Consider the following 19,525-nt stretch of genomic DNA (forward strand, 5'->3'; position numbering starts at 1 on the left):
ATCCTCCCACATTAGCCTCCCGAAATGCTGGGATTATAGGAATGAGTCTCTGCACTCAACAGAAGAAATACGAAGACACTACAGTATCTAAAGAATGTAAATAAAAACATAATGAAGAGGTGTGTGTGTGTGTGTGTGTGTGTGTGTGTGTGATGCGAGATTACTGATGGAACTCAGTCAGTCAACAAACACATAATACATGGCTATTTTATGGCAGTGCTGTACTAAGCACTGTAACTCAGATCAGCCTGATGTAGAAAGAAATACTCATTTTGGGGTCTGGAGTCTGTGACGTCACCTCAAGTCACCTCAAGGCAACATTTCTGGCCTCTGTGTAGGGCCTTGCTGGGTTCTGTGGGGTTGCAAAGATGAAGCCCCTCCCTGGGCCTTCCTGGAGCTGACAGTGCCATGGAGCTCAGAGTTGAGGCCAACCCTCCGAAAATCCTGCTTCAGGCCTGCTCCTAATTCCTTCTCCAGGGTTTGGGGAGGGTGTCAGCATGCTCATTGCATTTTCCCATCTCATCTGTGAAACAGGAAAACCGCAATTCAACCTTGCATTCTTGGTTCTAAAACACTCTTCATCAAGAGTTATCCATGCTGGGGGCTTGGACTTGCTCTGTACTGATCCTAACTCCCTGTTCCTGGCCTTGGGGCTTGTTCTATACTGATCCTGACTCCCTGTTCCTGGCCTTGGGGCTTGTTCTATACTGATCCTGACTCCCTGTTCCTGGCCTTGGGGCTTGTTCTATACTGATCCTGACTCCCTGTTCCTGGCCTTGGGGCTTGTTCTATACTGATCCTCTCTTTTTCTGGCCTTGGGGCTTGTTCTATACTGATCCTGACTCCCTGTTCCTGGCCATGGGGCTTGTTCTATACTGATTCTGACTCCCTGTTCCTGGCCTATGGCCATCGCCCAGCATTGGCTGTCCACCCATTCTGGCAACAAGCTGCATCTGGCATAGCTGGCACTCAGTATATGTTAGTGCAAAGAGTAGATAAATACAAGAAGAAGCAATGAATCTGAGTAAAATATCCTTTGCCCCCAAACACATCTGATGGCAGTGTCTTTAGCACAGACTTTCCTGAAAATTTTTAAGGATAGAGAAAAATAGCTAGAGCTGAGAAGGTGCCTGTTAGATGCTGAGTTAGGTCTTCTTTTATGATGTATTAACTCACTCACCCCAACAATCCTTGAAGGGAAGTGCTAGTAGCATGATCACTATTATTTCCAAATTACAGGGGAGGATACAGAGGTATGAGAGGTCAGTTAAGTTGGCCAATGTTACCCAGTGGGAATGTGGCATCTACACAAACTTCCTTTCAGAACAGACTTCACTTACATTAAGTGTCTTGGGCGAGTCATTCACAAACGTTTTCTACTGCAATCCTTTGAACTCTGACAACTATCATGATGTGTACCTGATAGGTCAGAAAAATGAGCCTCAGAGAGGTTAAGTAACTTGTCCCACATCACACAGCTAGATAGGAAAGAGCTGAGATTTGAAACCAGCTCAATCTGATCCTTGTTCCAGCTCTTTTCACTCAAACATACTGTTTGCTAAGGTGAGAGCATCTTCAGTTGAGATTTACATGGGTGTCCAATCTTTTCGTTTCCCTGGGCCGCAATGGAAGAAGAATTGTCTTGGGCCACACATAAAATACACTAACACTAATAATAGCTGATGAGCTAAAAAACAAAAATTGCCAAAAAAATCTCATAATGTTTCAAGAAGATTTACAAATTTGTGTTGGGTCGCATTCAAAGCTGTCCTCTGGGGGTTGGACACGCTTGGAAAGGAAAAGTTCTTTTGTAGAAAAATGAACAGGGAAATCCTCTCTTTCATCCTGTTGACAATAAACATATTCCTGAGCAAGATCAGGAAGGCCGACAAACCACTGCCGAGTGCCTCTGCTTACGGCAGCGCGAGATGCACTCCACAGATAATCCTCCACACTGGCTTTAGTCTCCAACTCCCCCAGACTTCCTGTCAGATTTTTATTTTTCAAAACAAGAGCAAAATAAATAAATCTGCACATCCTTTCTTCACTCTGTTCACCCTCAACGCGGCAGCAAAATGAGAGACAGAACTACAGAGGGAACTCACATCTGGGAGGGGCCGCCCTTGGATGGCTGGGCGATAGCGGACTCTGCCGTGACTGCTAAGAGCATGTTTCTCAAGACTCTTGTCTTATGGGAACTGACAAAAGGATGCCATTTACCACAGTTTTACCACAGTTAACGTCTTTCTGATGTAGGAGGCATGTTCTCCCCAAGCGGGCACTCTGGTCCCAGTGGCCAAACGAGCACAGAAGGCGTGAGAAGCAACAACATCTGCAAGGACCCTCCAGGGCCGGCCTCGCGGCCTGATGGAAAGTGTCCATGAGGCAGAGAAGGTTCCTAGAGCGACGCTGGACCAGCTTCCCCTCCTGCACAACTGACAGCGGGTGCCGGGAGGGCAGAGCCAAGCTGGGGGTGGAGGCACTGGGTTCCAGCTCACAAGAATCTGCAAACCTCTTCAGCGAGATGGCGCAGCAGCCTGGCCTGGCCACTCCACAGAACCAGATGTCAAACAGCACAGAGGTGCTGGGAGCTCAGGGCAAACTTCAGGGTACAACCTCATGCCCCGTGCCAGGTGCCCAGAGTTGGAGGCTGCAGTGAGCTATGATCACGCCATTGCACTCCAGTCTGGGCAACACAGTGAGGCCTCATCTCTAAAATAAATACATAAATGAAAATAAAAGGTTTCTGCTTTAGATAACAGCGTGGTTGTTATGGGGGAAAAGTTTTAAATTATTAACAAGTAAATGTCAGGATGACAATATTGGGGATGGAGATTTACATATTTGTGTCAAGAATTTGAACAAGAATGTATATTTCTTGTTCTTTTTGGTGTTGTCTCTTATCTGTGTCACATCAACCAACAAAACACATTATTATTATTATTATTTTTTTGAGATGGAGTCTCACTCTGCCATTCAGGCTGGAGTGCAGTGACGTGATCTCAGCTCACTGCAACCTCCACCTCCCGGGTTCAAGCCATTCTCCTGCCTCAGCCTTCCAAGTAGCTGGGATTACAGGCATGCACCACCACACCCAGCTAATTTTTGTATTTTTAGTAGAGACAGGGGTTTCACCATGTTGGTCAGGGTGGTCTTGAACTCCTGACCTGGTGATCCATCCGCCTTGGCTTCCCAAAGTGCTGGGATTACAGGAGTGAGCCAATGCACCAACCAGAGATGGGTAAACTATTTGTCTTCTGGTGACCTTAATTGCGCTTGGAAACAAACACAGGGGGTAAAGAAAGAAGCCCAAAGCAACAGATATATGAGAAAGGAGCACACACAAGGAAGCTGTGGTGCCTCCAACAGATTGCTTACACAGCCTCTGAGCAAAGACCCGGCCGATGCCCTAGCCAAGGAAGACAGCAGGAATACGAGGCCACAGCCACCGCAGAGCAGGCTTCCCGCCTAGGAAGTGCGGACTCTGTGTTCTCCTGAGTGCCCTATGCTCACAGTTCTCCAGCATCGTGGATGGTGGGAGGCAGGATTCTTTAAAAGAACAATCTCCTCCTCGTCTTCATCATCTGTTAGAATGAGGAACATACTGGCCATGATCCATTGTTCAGAAAAAGAAAGAATAAAGAACATGGTTTTTTTCTAGAAATCCACACATCAAGGGAAACTGGCACAGGACACATTTTACCCTCAATCTGGCAAATCTGTCAACATACTGGGCCGTTGTGCAAGGCATGTACAGGCTGGAAAAGCAAGGGGCTAATTTTTATGCTTGGAGGTTACTTGAGATGTTTAGATTCTCCTTCTTCTTTCCTTCTTCCTTCTTCCTTCTTCCTTCTTCCTTCTCCTTCTCCTTCTTCTTCTTCTTTTCTTTGAGCAGGAATCTCATTCTGACACCCAGGCTGGACTGCAATGGCACGATCTCAACTCACTGCAACCTCTGCCTCCCAGGTCCCAGCAATTCTCCTACCTCAGTCTCCCGAGCAGCTGGGATTACAGGTGTGTGCCACCATGCCTGATGACTTTTTGTATTTTTAGTAGAGAAGGGGTTTGGTCATGTTGGCCAAGCTGGTCTCTAACTCCTGACCTCAGGTGATCCACCTGCCTTGGCCTCCCAAAGTACTGGGATTACAGGCGTGAGCCACCATGCCCAGCAGAGATGTTTAGATTCTTGAAACCACAGACTAACTACACTTAAAACATTTTTAGAACATGAGACTCTGCTTAAATGGTAAAGTTTATGACATAAAGCATATGGTTAAGAAAAGATTCCTGGGCCACATGTAGTGGCTCATGTCTATAATCCAGCATTCTGGGAGGCTAAGGCAGGAGGATCACTTGAACCCAGAGTTGGAGGTTGCAGTGAGCTATGATTGCACCATTGCACTCCAGCCTGGGTAACAGAGTGAGATCCTGTCTCTAAAATAAATAAATAAATAAATAAATAAATAAATAAATAAGATTTCTGTTTTGGATAACACCATGGTTGTTACGGGGGAAAAGTTCTAAATTATAAACAAGTAAATATCAGGATGACAATACTGGTGATGGAAATGTACATATTTGTGTCAAGAATTTGAACAAGAACATACATTTCTTGCACTTTTTGGTGTTGTGTCTTATCTGTGTTATATCGACCAACAAAATACAAATATTTTTTAGCCAAAGAGAGGAGGGTAAACTATTTGTCTTCTGGTGACCGTCTCCACTGCACTTGGAAACAAACCCGGGGGTGAACATAGAAGTGTCATGTCACCCAGCAAACAAGACAAAGCAAATTGATTTGGAAATAACATTTCCACCAACAAGAAATATTTTTAAAATTGCATAATGGCACAAACACCCATAGCCTAAATTCTAATTTCACTTGTGAATGCTGGAATCAAGGGTCCTTTGAAACATTGTTTGAAAAAGCCCACCAAGACCACTTCAAATAGCTATTTTTCATTTCACAGAAATTCGTGGAAAAGATAACATTCTCAGGCAAATTTCAAAACCCTCCTGACAATTTGATATGGCGGCCAAACTGTGGAGATCCTAGAGGATGTTTTCTCTCCTGCTCGCCTCCTGTGATTGGCAGTCGGCTGCACTGTTTCACCAACCTGCTGAATTCACCTGGCCTTTCTGGCATAGGCCCCCACCCACCCATTTTCCTGTTTCAGCTGTGGTGAGGCACATAGCCCTGAGAGAGACCACTTCTCACTCTGATCTTTTCAGAGCCAGTTTTCCTGCCTGAGAACCAGCCGAACCGTCCAGTATTATGTTACCAGACTTACGCTGCGTGGCAAGAACTCTGTTGTAATTCCAAAAAATCACAGCTTTCAATTTACACACTTGCAGAAGACCAACGAGCTTCCACACCCAGGAGGTGCTGAGCACAGTCCCTCTGGGGCCTCGGAAAGTGATGAGGGCTCTGAACTATGCAGCCACAGTTCCATCTCCTAGCCAATGCTGCCTGGAGACACCCGACAGCTTCGTAGTCAAGGAAAAATAGTATTCTTTTCTAATCATAAGCACCAGAATTCAAGTGTGATGCGGGAACCTGATAATGACTCCTTGGTGCTCCCATGTCTCCTGCAAGAGGGATGCTTTGAGTTCTTGCTTATTTAGAGCTACTGACAAAGACAGGCAGTCACTGAAAGGCTCCATGGCTTGTGTAAGATGGTCCCCAGCCTCCATAAAAAGCAGGAAAGGGCCTATTCTCCTGGCCCAGCCATGACAGAAGGGACATCCTCTCAAATGACATGGCAAAGTCCCTGGGGGCTCTGTCAGTGGCTGTAGGGAAACCCACTTCCCCGGAGGTATTGAAAGGGACCTACACAAGCCAGTTGGCAGGTCCAGCCTTCAGGATATCCCTTAGGCTTGGCCAAAGCCAGCATTTTGGAGCTGCAGAGAGTGGGGTTAGCATGGGGGCGGCTGTACTCAGTGGATACACATTGGGCACAATGGGTGGGTTCCCGGGTGCATTCACCACAATCCTGTAACACAATGGCCTCCTGTGACTCCCTCTGTACCTCCAATGTCCCTTTACTGCTGCATAAATCCCACTGTCAAATCAGACTTCACGCTGCTGCAGGGCAGGGCAGAGCTCTCGTCTCTGTACATCCTGATTCAACTGAACCCAACTGAGTTGCCACACACCATTATTTCTACGGAAAAATGTCTTCCAAATTCCACCCAACTGGGCTACAAGTCAACTTTGCTGCCTGAAATATTTTTGGTGAGTAGGTACAAGAAAAAATAACACAGGATGGGCGGGGGCGGGGAACAAATGAATTTGAGAATAGAAGCTACTGCCAACTGGCAAGTACCTGTATTAGGTAAAAGCAAGAGCAGTTGCCAAATACCTTTCGACGAACACATGATTTCATGCAGGACCTTTGAGGAGAAAAGAGGCAGAATTCACCCTAACTCTCAGTGTGTGAATGTGTTTGTACCTCACGTTACTCTCCCTTTAAGACCTTTTCTCTGCCAGGCGCTGTGGCTCACGCCTGTAATCCCAGGACTTTGGGAGGCCGAGGAGGGTGAATCACCTGAGGTCAGGAGTTCGAGACCAGCCTGACCAACATGATGAAATCCCGTCTCTACTAAAAATACAAAAACTAGCTGGACGTGATGGAGGGTGCCTGTAATTCCAGCTACTCTGGAGGCTGAGGCATGAAAATCGCTTGAACCTGGGAGGCGGAGGTTGCGGTGAGCCAAGACTGCCACTGCACTCCAGCCTGGGCGACAAGAGTGAAACTCCATTTCAAAAAAAAAAAAAACAACTTTTCTCCAAGGAAGTTCGGGACCACCAGGTTTAGGGGTAAAGGGCAGAAAGAAATACTTTGTTACACTATCTCTCAGAACCTCCTCCTGGTCAGATCTTGGGTGCTATTAACTCAGCTTTCTTTGCTATTCCTGACAAGAGTATCCCATCGGCTTATTAAGTTTACACTAGTAAATAAAAATTAAGGCCGGGCGTGGTGGCTCAAGCCTGTAATCCCAGCACTTTGGGAGGCCGAGACGGGCGGATCACGAGGTCAGGAGATCGAGACCATCCTGGCTAACACGGTGAAACCCCGTCTCTACTAAAAATACAAAAAACTAGCCGGGCGAGGTGGCGGGCGCCTGTAGTCCCAGCTACTCCGGAGGCTGAGGCAGGAGAATGGCGTAAACCTGGGAGGCGGAGCTTGCAGTGAGCTGAGATCCAGCCACTGCACTCCAGCCCGGGCGAAAGAGCAAGACTCCGTCTCAAAAAAAAAAATAAAATAAAATAAAATAAAATAAATAAAAATTAAGCTCCATGCAAACCACTCAGCCTCACTAGAGTGTCCCAGGAGCCATCAGAGACCTCTGTGGACAGATGTGGTCCTTCGCAGAGACCACGATTAACTCATGCTCTTTATAAAACTAGGTTGAGAAATAAAAATAATTGGATTTACTACTGTGAGATCCACCACCAGCCCACTTACGGAAAATTCCACTTTGCGGGAAACGTCTTCTATAAACCAAGCTACTTTATATTGATTTAGAGCAATTATTCCTGGCAAACGGAAAGACTCGAGAGACTTCAAAAAAACAAAAAAAGAGTTTCAGAAACCTTTCAGCTTGTTTTTAAAACAATTAAATTGCCCATTTTCCTTACCAAAGGAGAGAGAAGAACAAGGCGTAACCAAGTGGACTGAAAACTAAGACAGCAGTTGTCTTGTGGGTGTGGGGTTCGCCGTAATCAATCTTCATGCTCTTCTGAAGTAGAGAAGAATTTTCCCTTTCCCAAGCCCCGAGGACGTGCCAAGAAGCAGTTTCTGCTGAGAGGGTGGAGGAAACGGTGAAGCCCTCACCCTTCCAGGACACCCACGTTCAGGGTGCTTTGTTCACATCCAGGGATGTCTGTGTGGCCTCTCCTCTCTGTCCTTCACACACGACCCCTCCAGTGGGCAGAGGATGGTGACACATCAGGAGGGAGCAGCCTGTGGGGGACAGGGGCACTCCTCGATGCCAGAAGTTAAAAGCCAACAGTCTAGAACCAGGCTGGGCGCACGGTGGCTCATGCCTGCAATCCCAGCACTTTGGGAGGCTGAGGTGGGCAGATCACTTGAGGTCAGGAGTTCGAGACCAGCCTGGCCAACATGGTGAAATCCCGTCTCTACTAAAAATACAAAAATTAGGCAGGTGTGGTGGCGCATACCTGTAGCCCCAGCTACTTGGGAGGCTGAGGCAGGAGAATTGCTTGGACTGAGGAGGTGGAGGCTGCAGTGAGCCAAGATTGCGCCACTTCACCCTAGCCTGTGTGACAGAGCAAGACTATGTCTCAAAAAAAAAAAAAAAAAAAAAAAAAAAAAAAAAAAAAACCCCAAAAAACTGAAAATACTGAATTTACTCTAAATACAAGAATGTTATTTCAGATCCAGCATGGAATCAGAGGACAGGATTATAGACTCGGCTCTGTGCCATGGTAAACTACAGGATTCATTATCTCATCTATGCCTCAGTTTCCTGTCTTGATGGGCACCTGCCACTCTGTCCTAGGGTTACGCCTGCAAGGAAATGAACTGGAGCTCAACTTGGAAGAGTTGCATGTGGCCCCTTATTGTAAACAACTCCAGGAGGTATCTGTGTCCAGGGCTAGATGCTCGGATCACAGCTGGTCTTCCAGTCTTTGAGGAACTTCCACCAGGAAGTGGGAAGAAGCAATGCTCCCCTGCTGGTGGGGGAGGGAACACCGGCTACTAAATCAAACTGCAATCCAGTTTCTAAGAGTTTGTGATACTGTGTATCAGAGAAGAGGTGAGAAGATTTCTTTCAAGCAGTGAGAGAGAAAGATGACATTTCTACCCAGCAGTGGCCTTTCCAGAGATGCTAAATGGAACTTAAAGATCAGGAAAAATAAAATTAAGCTTCGTGTTGTTAGAACCCCAGGCATACATTTCAGGGGAGGATTTGGCCTCAGTAAGAATGACATCAAGACAAGGAGGTAATACTGAATGTGCTTGGTCAGGTTGGCTTCCTGTCAGTAGCAGAATTTGCAGCAGCAGGGGTATGACAAAAGAAAAAAATTGGACGATGAGGGACTTTTACCAGGAGCATCTTAATAAACAGCTGTTGCTTCACCCGGATTTCTAGTATTGCAATCCAGACTGTTGGCAAGTAAAAATCAGGTTGAAACACAGGATCGTTCTCTGCCTAAAGTTTGTCTTCTGCCCAAAGTCACGGAAGATGAGCGGAAGGCTTTTGGGACAGCTCTGATCTTTCTGTTGGTATAGCCTCCTCCTCTAGTCCCTATTATCCTTCACCTAGAGCTGTCATTCATGAGGAATGTATTGCCTCTAGCAACAGATCAGGATGGCAAAAAATAAATAAATAAATAAATAAATAAATATCATCTCACCAGGCCAGGTATGGTGGCTCATGCCTGTAATCCCAGCACTTGGGAGGCTGAGGTGGGCAGATCACTTGAGGTCAGGAGTTCGAGACCAGCCTGGCCAACATGGTGAAATCCCGTCTCTACTAAAAATACAAAATTAGGCAGGTGTGGTGGCGCATACCTGTAGCCCCAGCTACTTGGGAGGCTGAGGCAGGAGAATTGCTTGGACTGAGGAGGTGGAGGCTGCAGTGAGCCAAGATTGCGCCACTTCACCCTAGCCTGTGTGACAGAGCAAGACTATGTCTCAAAAAAAAAACCAAAAAAAAAAAAAAAAAAAAACCCCAAAAAACTGAAAATACTGAATTTACTCTAAATACAAGAATGTTATTTCAGATCCAGCATGGAATCAGAGGACAGGATTATAGACTCGGCTCTGTGCCATGGTAACTACAGGATTCATTATCTCATCTATGCCTCAGTTTCCTGTCTTGATGGGCACCTGCCACTCTGTCCTAGGGTTACGCCTGCAAGGAAATGAACTGGAGCTCAACTTGGAAGAGTTGCATGTGGCCCCTTATTGTAAACAACTCCAGGAGGTATCTGTGTCCAGGGCTAGATGCTCGGATCACAGCTGGTCTTCCAGTCTTTGAGGAACTTCCACCAGGAAGTGGGAAGAAGCAATGCTCCCCTGCTGGTGGGGGAGGGAACACCGGCTACTAAATCAAACTGCAATCCAGTTTCTAAGAGTTTGTGATACTGTGTATCAGAGAAGAGGTGAGAAGATTTCTTTCAAGCAGTGAGAGAGAAAGATGACATTTCTACCCAGCAGTGGCCTTTCCAGAGATGCTAAATGGAACTTAAAGATCAGGAAAAATAAAATTAAGCTTCGTGTTGTTAGAACCCCAGGCATACATTTCAGGGGAGGATTTGGCCTCAGTAAGAATGACATCAAGACAAGGAGGTAATACTGAATGTGCTTGGTCAGGTTGGCTTCCTGTCAGTAGCAGAATTTGCAGCAGCAGGGGTATGACAAAAGAAAAAAATTGGACGATGAGGGACTTTTACCAGGAGCATCTTAATAAACAGCTGTTGCTTCACCCGGATTTCTAGTATTGCAATCCAGACTGTTGGCAAGTAAAAATCAGGTTGAAACACAGGATCGTTCTCTGCCTAAAGTTTGTCTTCTGCCCAAAGTCACGGAAGATGAGCGGAAGGCTTTTGGGACAGCTCTGATCTTTCTGTTGGTATAGCCTCCTCCTCTAGTCCCTATTATCCTTCACCTAGAGCTGTCATTCATGAGGAATGTATTGCCTCTAGCAACAGATCAGGATGGCAAAAAATAAATAAATAAATAAATAAATAAATATCATCTCACCAGGCCAGGTATGGTGGCTCATGCCTGTAATCCCAGCACTTTGGGAAGCCGAGGCCGGCAGATCACCTGAGGTCAGGAGTTTGAGACCAGCCTGGCCAACAGGGTGAAACTCTGTCTCTACTAAAAATGTAAAAGCCAGGTGCAGTGGTGCATGCCTGTAATCCCAGGTTCTCGGGAGGATGAGGCAGGAGAATCGCTTGGACCTGGGAGGCAGAGGTTGCAGTGAGCTGAGATCGTGCTACCGCATGCCAGCCTGGGCAACACAGCAAGACTCCGTTTCAAAAAAAAAAAAAAAAGTATTGCCAAAGAGCAGCTTACCCTGATTTTTCCAGTAGCCTCGAGTTTCACCACAGGCATGAGCAGTCCCCATGAAAGCACCATACTGGTATGTAATTACCATTCTCATCGAGCAAGGGCTGCTGTTCAAAAGCTCCCAAAGCCAATCACGGAGGAGTGAGGCTAAGGAATGGGGAGGGAGTAGAAGCTGGGGCCGCTGGGCTTTTGAAATGTGGGAGGGCCTTGGAACTCCGCGGGATGGAGGAAGTCAACTGTGCCAAGGAAGGCATTTCAAAGCAAAGTGGCCACAAATGGCACTGCTGTGCGGCCCTTCTAGGGCCTCCCATGGGGGCCCACCTGGTGTGTGATCACGACACGACGCCGACTCTGTACTGAAGTCAAGCCTTTCTTGTGAAATCTGATTAAGAAGACTGCTATAGTCATTCCAGGGTTTTGGTTTTTAATCAAGACAAAGAAAAAAATGGAGCTACACAATGCTGCCATCCCCCTTTCCCACCACGACAAAACGTGACCTCCATCCCACATCAAGTAGCTAAAGAAGCAATTCCAGATGGAAGACAAGTGCCTTAAAAACACCGTGTTCAGAGTGACTCTGTGGGGCTGCCATGTGTGGGATGGGGCTCCTCAAAGCTGGGCTGGGTTTACGTTGCCCACATGCAATGAGTCAGGTCCACGAAGACGAGCAGGCCCTACAAGTCTCCCCACTTAGGGGGCCCTGTCCTCTCCGACACAGGGGGTCTGGCTGCAACCCACGGTGTGATAAAATGTTCACTGCGGGCTGTCACCGAGTAGCTGTTGAGAAAGAGAGAAAATTCTCATCTGGATGTTCCGCCTACTCATCTGTACCCTGTGTGACAATTTCTCAGTTACATAAAACCCTGTTTCGACACTAACAGTCGGAAAGGATGGGAACAATGATGTAATGCTTACAGTCACGGACCAAAATATGGTATTTAAGTGAGAAACAAATAAAAAGCAAGCTCTGCTGGGGAGCAGCCACGTAGAGGAGTGGAGATGAAAGGACTGGGAACAGAGGCGCTGTGGGGAAAGACGATAAGAATCGAGACCACTCAGAAGACAGAAGGTGGGGAGGTCGGTCGGCTGAATCCTTCTTCTTGGCTGTTGGGAGTGAAGATGGGAAAAATGATGGCCAGTATCCTCGACACGTAGATATTTACATACTTAAAGGATACCAAATCACAAGTCTATAGAAACGTACAATGTTCAAACCAGAAAAAAAAAAAAAAAAACAAAAAACACAGGAGATGTTTAGCCCAGCACATTTTATATACAAGAAACTGAGAATCCCCAAGTTTAAGTGAAAGGCACAGGCCTCCTTCATATCTAACCAATGGTAGACAAAGGAAGACGCTTACATTCAAGTCCTCTGCTGTGACTGCCACCAGCTATAGGCTGGGCGGCTTTGAGGACAGAGGTCCTCGCCCCAACACTGTGCTGGCTGGAACCCCTGGTTTCCAAGAGCTCATCATAATTCCCAGCCCCACATCAACTTCTAGAAGTGCAGTGATCCCTGAATTAACACCAATCCTCTAACTCAGTGAAAAAATACATCGAGAATGTTGACCAACTGTTCTCCATCTCTTTTTAGAGAAGAACAAGACAAAACATGTTTAAACTATTTTAGGCAAGTTAAGACCGAGCTAGACCAAAGATGTCTATCGTGGCCTTGCAGCCAACACTGCAACTAAGTTCCAGAAGGAAATGAATGATTTCTTCCCCGACAGCCTCAGGAACGTAACAGTCAGCCATCATCTAAAGCATCAAGGTGCAGTTCTGCTTCTAGACAGAACAATGGACCAGCTGTAAAAGTTCCTTCTTATTTCTGAGTGACATGCGTAATGGAATAGTGTGGCTGTGGTTGTGCACTCCACATAAAATATTGCTAGGTGGTGAACTGTCACTGAATAAGGCTCCAAAAAAAAATCTCAACTAGGCACAGTGGCTAATATCTGTAATCTCAGCACTTTGGGAGGATGAGGCTGGAGGATCACTTGAGCCCAGGAGTTCAAGACCAGCCTGAGCAACAAAGTGAGACCCTGTCTCTACAAAAACAATTTTAAATTAGCCAGGTGTGGTGGTGTACACGTGTAGTCCCAGCTCTGCAGGAGGCTGAGGTGGGAGGATCAGCTGAGCCAGGGGGATCGAGGCTGCAGTGAGCTATGATCATACCACTGCACTCCAGCCTGGGGGACACAGCAAGACCCTGTCTCTTAAAAAAAAGAGAAGATAAAGATGGAAAACAGGCCATCCTCCACCAAATAGAAGTTTATCATCTGTCTCGTCAATTACGTGATTGATATGGATGTTTTCTGTCACTTACTACTGATGTTCGGTGATTCAGGTATTTTAATTAACACAGCTGAGCAGGCAATATACATAATTTTACTAACTTCCTTAGCTCTGACTTTTATTGCCGAGACCAAGGGGAATGTTACACTTAATTAAGTGGACTCCCAATTCCGGTCAATATCATACTGACAGCCACCACGGTCTCCCAAGAAGCCACTTTCTACCAGATGGGCCCATCATTTCTCCTTAATCATCACCAAGTACAATTCCACCAGCCCTCTCTCCAAGCCCAGTGAGTCTGTTCATTTCTCCCAGATCCTCCAAGAAGCAGCCCGTGACTCTGAGCCTCTGCTCCCCCTGCCTGCGCTGCACCTGTGACTCTCCTTGCTTTTGCTCAAGTCCTACCCTTCCTTCAAATCCACGTCCTCCAGGAGTTTTCCCCTGGCCATTGCAACCCTTAATGATCCCTCTCATTCCTGTATTTTTTAGAGATGGGGTCTCACTCTGTTGCCCAGGCTGGAGTGCAGCGGTGTGCTCATAGTTTGCTGTGGCCTCAGAGTCCTGGGCTCGAGGAATCCTCCTGCGTCAGCCTCCTGAATAGCTGGGACTACAAGTGTGTGCCACCACACCCAGCCACTATTTTTTAAAAGAGATAGGGGTCTTACTATGTTGCCCAGGCTGGTCTTAAACTTCTGGACTCAGTTGATCCTCTCACCCTGGCCTCCCAAGGAGCTGGGATTACAGGCATGAGCCAATGTGCCCAGCTTTCATACCTGTATTTTAATGTTGCTTCTGAAATACACTGCCTCACATGAATCTGTATGGCCCATCTGCCACAGTCTACTGGAGAACCTGTGGGTGTTGGCAGAGCCAGCCCTATGAGCTGCCCACAACCCAGTGATACGGATGGGGGTGCCCACCATCTCCTGCCACCAGTGAAGTGATGCGCCGCCTCCACAGGCCACGGTCCTTGCGAAGGGTGTGTATGATCCAGGCAGCCGCCACATGTAAAAGGGTGAAGTTCAAAGTGCTTCTAGTCCTCCTGCCTCCTCCTAAGGCACCCTGTGCATTGGGATACTTGGGGAAAAGGCACCATTTTCGGTTTCATTGTTAGAGAGCTCATGTAAATTGAAGTAACAGCCTCATGTTGGCAGAATGAACTGTTCAGCGGAATATTTATTATTAGATAACAATAAAACGGTGATTCACAAATTGAAACCAACACTTCTACCTATCAAACATCTGAACTCAAGCTATAAACCTACAGATTGCCCTGGGGGCATGGAGGATTTTCCTCATCTGTATTCCCATATTTCTTTCAAAATACAAAGACACCATGCTAGGCTGGGAGCAGACAGCAACCCACTGCCCCTGGCTTGGGCCCAGGGGATAATGTGGTCCCTGAATCAGAAGTGGCAGCTCTCTCTCCCTCCTCCCTCGCAGCTGCCAAATGGGGCTGGGCTCTGCTCTGTTCAAATGGAAAACTTTCCAGCAGGAATGAAGCTGCAGTTTCTTTGCTCAAGATTCAAAATGGTGCCCCAAGAGCCTTGCAGGGAGAAGTCATGGCTGGTGAAGGAGGTGAGTGGCTGGGGTGAGCCCCATGGTGGACACCACGCTGGTGTACTTACCAAGACCCGTTTTGCCTTCTTCCTGCCATTCCTCTGACCACAGTGCTACCACACTTAATTAATAGTTCAACCAGGGTCAGGAATGGTGGCTCATGCCTGTAATCCCAGCACTTTGGAAGGCCGAGGTGGGTGGATTACCTGAGGTTGGGAGTTCGAGACCAGCCTGACCAATATGGGAGAAAACCCATCTCCAATAAAAATACAAAATTAGTCAGGCATGGTGGCACATGCCTGTAATCTTAGCTACTTGGAGGCTGAGGCAGGACAATTGCTTGAACCCGGGAGGCAGAGGTTGCAGTGAACTGAGATCGCGCCATTGCACTCCAGCCTGGGCAACAAGAGCAAGACTCCATCTCAAAAAAAAAAAAAAAAAAAAAAGGTCAACCGAATCCTCATCTTACTTGACTCAGTAGCAGCAATTGACATGTGATACTTTCTGCATGGAGCACTTTCTCCACGTGGTGACGGGGAGCACGCCACTCTCTGCCAGCGCTCTTTCTACTTCACCCACTGCCCCTTCTCTGTCTTGGTCTCCTCTGCGGGCTCCAGCTTGTCCTCCTGACCTCTCCACCCTGACGTCCCCAGGACTTGGCTCTGGGACCTTTCCTCTCCTTCATTGCCTATCCTGGTTCACGGCTTGAAAACGCAGCCATAAATTAACATCTCCCAAATCTAGTTGATCCTCATTACTCAAGGATTCTGTATGTGCAAATGTGCCTATTGGCTAAAAGTTATTTGCAACCCCCAAGTCAATACTTCGTGGTCGTTTGTGGACATGTGTAGAGTGACCGAAGACTTGAGTTGCCTGATGCGCAAGTTTCAAGCTGAGGCGGAATGAGGCCGTGTTCCTCCTCCATGTTTCAGCTCAGACTGTAAACAAGGGTCTTTTCTCACCCTCTATTTGGTGTCATGTTTTTCACATTTTTGGGTTTTGTTGGAGATCTCCCTGTTTACAACAGCCCCAAGCATAGTGCTGAAGTCTGTCTAGCTTTCCTAACAGCAAAGAGGCTGTGACGTGCCTTTCAGAGAAAATCGGTGGGTTAGAGAAGCTTCCTTCAGGCAGGAGTTACGGTGCTGTGGGCTGCAAATCAAAGTTAATGATCCAACAACACATATTCAATAAGGTGTCTTTAAACAGAAACACACACTCTGAAAAGGTTATACTGATCGGTTGATGCAAATGTGACCAGAGGCTCACAGGAACCCAGCCTGTGTTTCCCTTAGGAGCAATGGTTCAGTATTGATTAATTCAGTGCTTTCAGCTATTTTCTATAATAGAACATGAGGACTGTGAATAGCGAGAATCAACTGCGCATAGTTCCACGGTCACGTTCCAACTGCCCTCCTGGCCTAGTCAACTTTAACAAACTGAAACCAAGCTCCTCCTAAGGCCTCTGCAATCTATTCATCCCACAGGCTCTTCCACCTCCAGTAAAGACAACTGCATCCTCCTTGGGCACTCAGGCCCAAAAACCTCTGAATTATCCATGCCTTCTCTCTTTCTCTCAAACCCTACTTTCAACCTTTCACAAAACCTTGAGGACAGTGCCTTTGAAATATACCTGACATCTGATAGCTTCTTGTCACTTCTGCTGCAACCAATCTGGACTAAAGCCTTGCTGATCAATGCCTAAAGCTTCTCACGCTCTCACCTGATCAATGCCAGAGTCTTCCCACGGCCTCCTTCCTCCACCCGACCCCCGCCATCTATCCTGATCCCAGCTTGTGTCCTAGAGCAGCAATCCCCAACTTTTTTGGCACCAAGGACCAGTTTCATGGAAGACAATTGTTTCATCGATATGGGACTGGGGATGGTTTCAGGATGAAATTGTTCCACCTCAGATCATCAGGCATTAGAGGTCTCAAAAGGAGTGCGCACCCTAGATCCCTTGCAGGCCCAGCTGACGACAGGGTTCGAGCTCCTGAGAAGCTACTGCCGCTGATCTGATAGGAGGTGGAGCTCAGGCAGGAATGTTCGCCAGCCAGACTCTCACTTCCTGCTGCGCAGCTCGGTTCCTAACAAGCCCTGAATCAGTATCGGTCCAAGACCCGGGGGTTAGGAACCCCTGTCCTAGAGGGATCCGTTAAAAACAATGTGTCACTGCCTTAACACAGAAGCCTCTGGACGGCGTCCTATCACCGAGTAAAAGCTAAAGTCTATACAACGATTTCCAAGTCCTGGTCCACATATTCCTGCTCAGGACTTCTCCGGCTGCCTCTCCTATTCCTCTCCTTCCTGCTCCCTCTGCTCCCTGCCGCTTGCCCACATTCTCCTGCCTTCAGGCCTCTGCACTGCGGCTGGAATATACAGCCCTCCAGATACTTGTATGGTCAGTTCTCTCGCTCCTGTCAAATCTTGACCCACGGCCACCCTCTTAGGGAGGACTGCCTGCACACTGTAGTTAAAATTGCCACCACCCTCTGAACACATGCACTTCTTATCATCTTTTCTGCTTCACTTTTCTCCATAGTATTAAGGCCACTTAACACATGAATGAACTTAGCTATCAATATTTGCTTTATATCCATGTCTCTCCCACTCAGATGTAAGTGCCACTAGGGAGGGGATTTTTATCTTTTTTTCTTCTATTTCTATTGATGTACCCACCCAGTGCCCAGAACAGAAGGTAGACCATAAATAAATAATTCTTGAAGGGCTGAATGATGTAGCCCTGAGCATACATTAAGCTGACCTGTTTGTTTTCTCTCTCACAATACTGCCGAATGTTTTGAGGTCAGAGTTTGTACCTTATTCACATTTGTATTCTTTTTTTGTTTTTTGAGATGGAGTCTCGCTCTGTGGCCCAGACTGGAGTGCAATGGCGCAATCTCGGCTCACTACAACCTCTGCCTCCCAGGTTTAAGCAATTCTCCTGCCTCAGCCTCCTGAGTAGCTGGGATTACAGGCGCGTGCCACCTTGCCTGGCTAATTTTTTGTATTTTTAGTAGAGACAGGGTTTCACCATATTGGCCAGGCTGGTCTGGAACTCCTGACCTCAGGTGATCAGCCTGCCGTGGCCTCCCAAGGAGCTGGGATTACAGGCGTGAGCCGCCGTGCCCGACCCATATTTGTATTCTCAGACCAAACACTGTACACTTGGCCCTCATATCCATGGATTCAAAATGTGTGGATCCACAGATCAAAAATATTTGAAAAAACAATAAAGGTAATACAAATAAAAATAATACCTATGACAGCTATTTCCACAGCATTTACATTGCATCAGGTATTATAAGTAATCTAGCGACGACAGTACACAGAGGCCACGCCTAGGTTATATGCAAATACTACGCCATTTCACATGAGGAACTCGACCATCTGAGGATGCTGGTATCTGCAGGGTGTGGAGTATCTTGGAACCCAGCCCCCGTGAATACCATGGGACGACTGCACACAGTACACAGCAGGAACTCAATAAATGCATGCTGAGTGAACGGAACGGGAAGAGAGAAAGAAAACATGGCTAAGATTCATGAGCTGTGTTGTTACTAAATGCAGTAGTGTCTGCACAAAGATTTAATGAGACTCACAGTGCAATGAGAGACACAGATTGATACGAACCCTAATGCGAATGTGATCAGACCATGACAAGAAAAGGGTCATAGAAAGAACCAGGATGTCAAAGGACAGGACAAGGTGATATGAAAGCAGTCAAGGGAGGTAACATTTAAATTAGGCTTTGGCAGCTGAATAGGAGCTTGCCACACAGACAAGGGAGGAAACAGCCCAAGTTCAGCTGGTAACTGCCTAAAGGATGTCCTCTAGACACAAGCTCTTCAAAGCAGCCCCTTCCCTCCTCTGAAGTTGTGTCCCCTCCACAAGACTCACTCCAGAGGCACTCTCTTGGTAGAGTTTCAGTGCTCAGTCAACACAAACCAACAGAAGAGCGCCACTGCTACAGTCCTCCTCCCCCAGCCTCCTCCAGGACAACCTGGTATCTCACAACATCAATAGCCAATGGCTCCCACTGGCTGTCATTTAGAGCAGCAAGAGCAACAGACTCTTCTCAACACCATTCCTGACTCATCAGTGCCAGACACAGCAATCAACAGACCGAGACCCCGCAGACGGCAGCCACTTAGAAACCAGAAAAACTGCCATTCCGTGGGCTTTGCCAAAACACAGAGAAGTAAAACTCAATTTAGAAAGTGCTGGAGTTTTCCAGCCAAACATGAGAAGCACATGATGCATACGTAGCTAGGGGCCTTCACTGGTTGTCAGAGCATTTAAATCACAGCCCAAGAGTCAACTTCCTGAAGGGAACAGCTGGGCAGGTCACAGTAACAGCACCTTCTCACCCGGGGAGACAGCTGAAAAGAGGACCAGCACCAAGACCTAACAGACCTTTTCATTATCTAATGTCTGGGATTCTGGGTAGTTGGAACAGGCTGTCCCCACTCAGCTTGTCTCGCCTCATGTATTCATGGCTTCCCTGATGGCTCAGACTGAGCTGGAGAAATTCCATGTGTATAGCACACACACTCTTTCCTCCCGTTGCTACCCCAGGCACATGTCCCCCCCCAGGGACCAGGCTATTCCTGCAACCATTATCA

At 47.1% G+C, this 19,525-nt stretch overlaps 1 protein-coding gene across 7 annotated transcripts in view; it reads right to left on the reverse strand.

The window, feature by feature from the left end:
- CAMK1D (calcium/calmodulin dependent protein kinase ID) overlaps positions 1 to 19,525 on the reverse strand; it is a 449,243-nt gene that overhangs the window by 47,339 nt on the left and 382,379 nt on the right. The gene's annotated exons all lie outside the window — the stretch shown is intronic.

Source organism: Trachypithecus francoisi, unplaced genomic scaffold, assembly GCF_009764315.1.
Source record: "Trachypithecus francoisi isolate TF-2019V2 unplaced genomic scaffold, Tfra_2.0 Lachesis_group9, whole genome shotgun sequence".
Classification (NCBI taxonomy): domain Eukaryota; kingdom Metazoa; phylum Chordata; class Mammalia; order Primates; family Cercopithecidae; genus Trachypithecus; species Trachypithecus francoisi.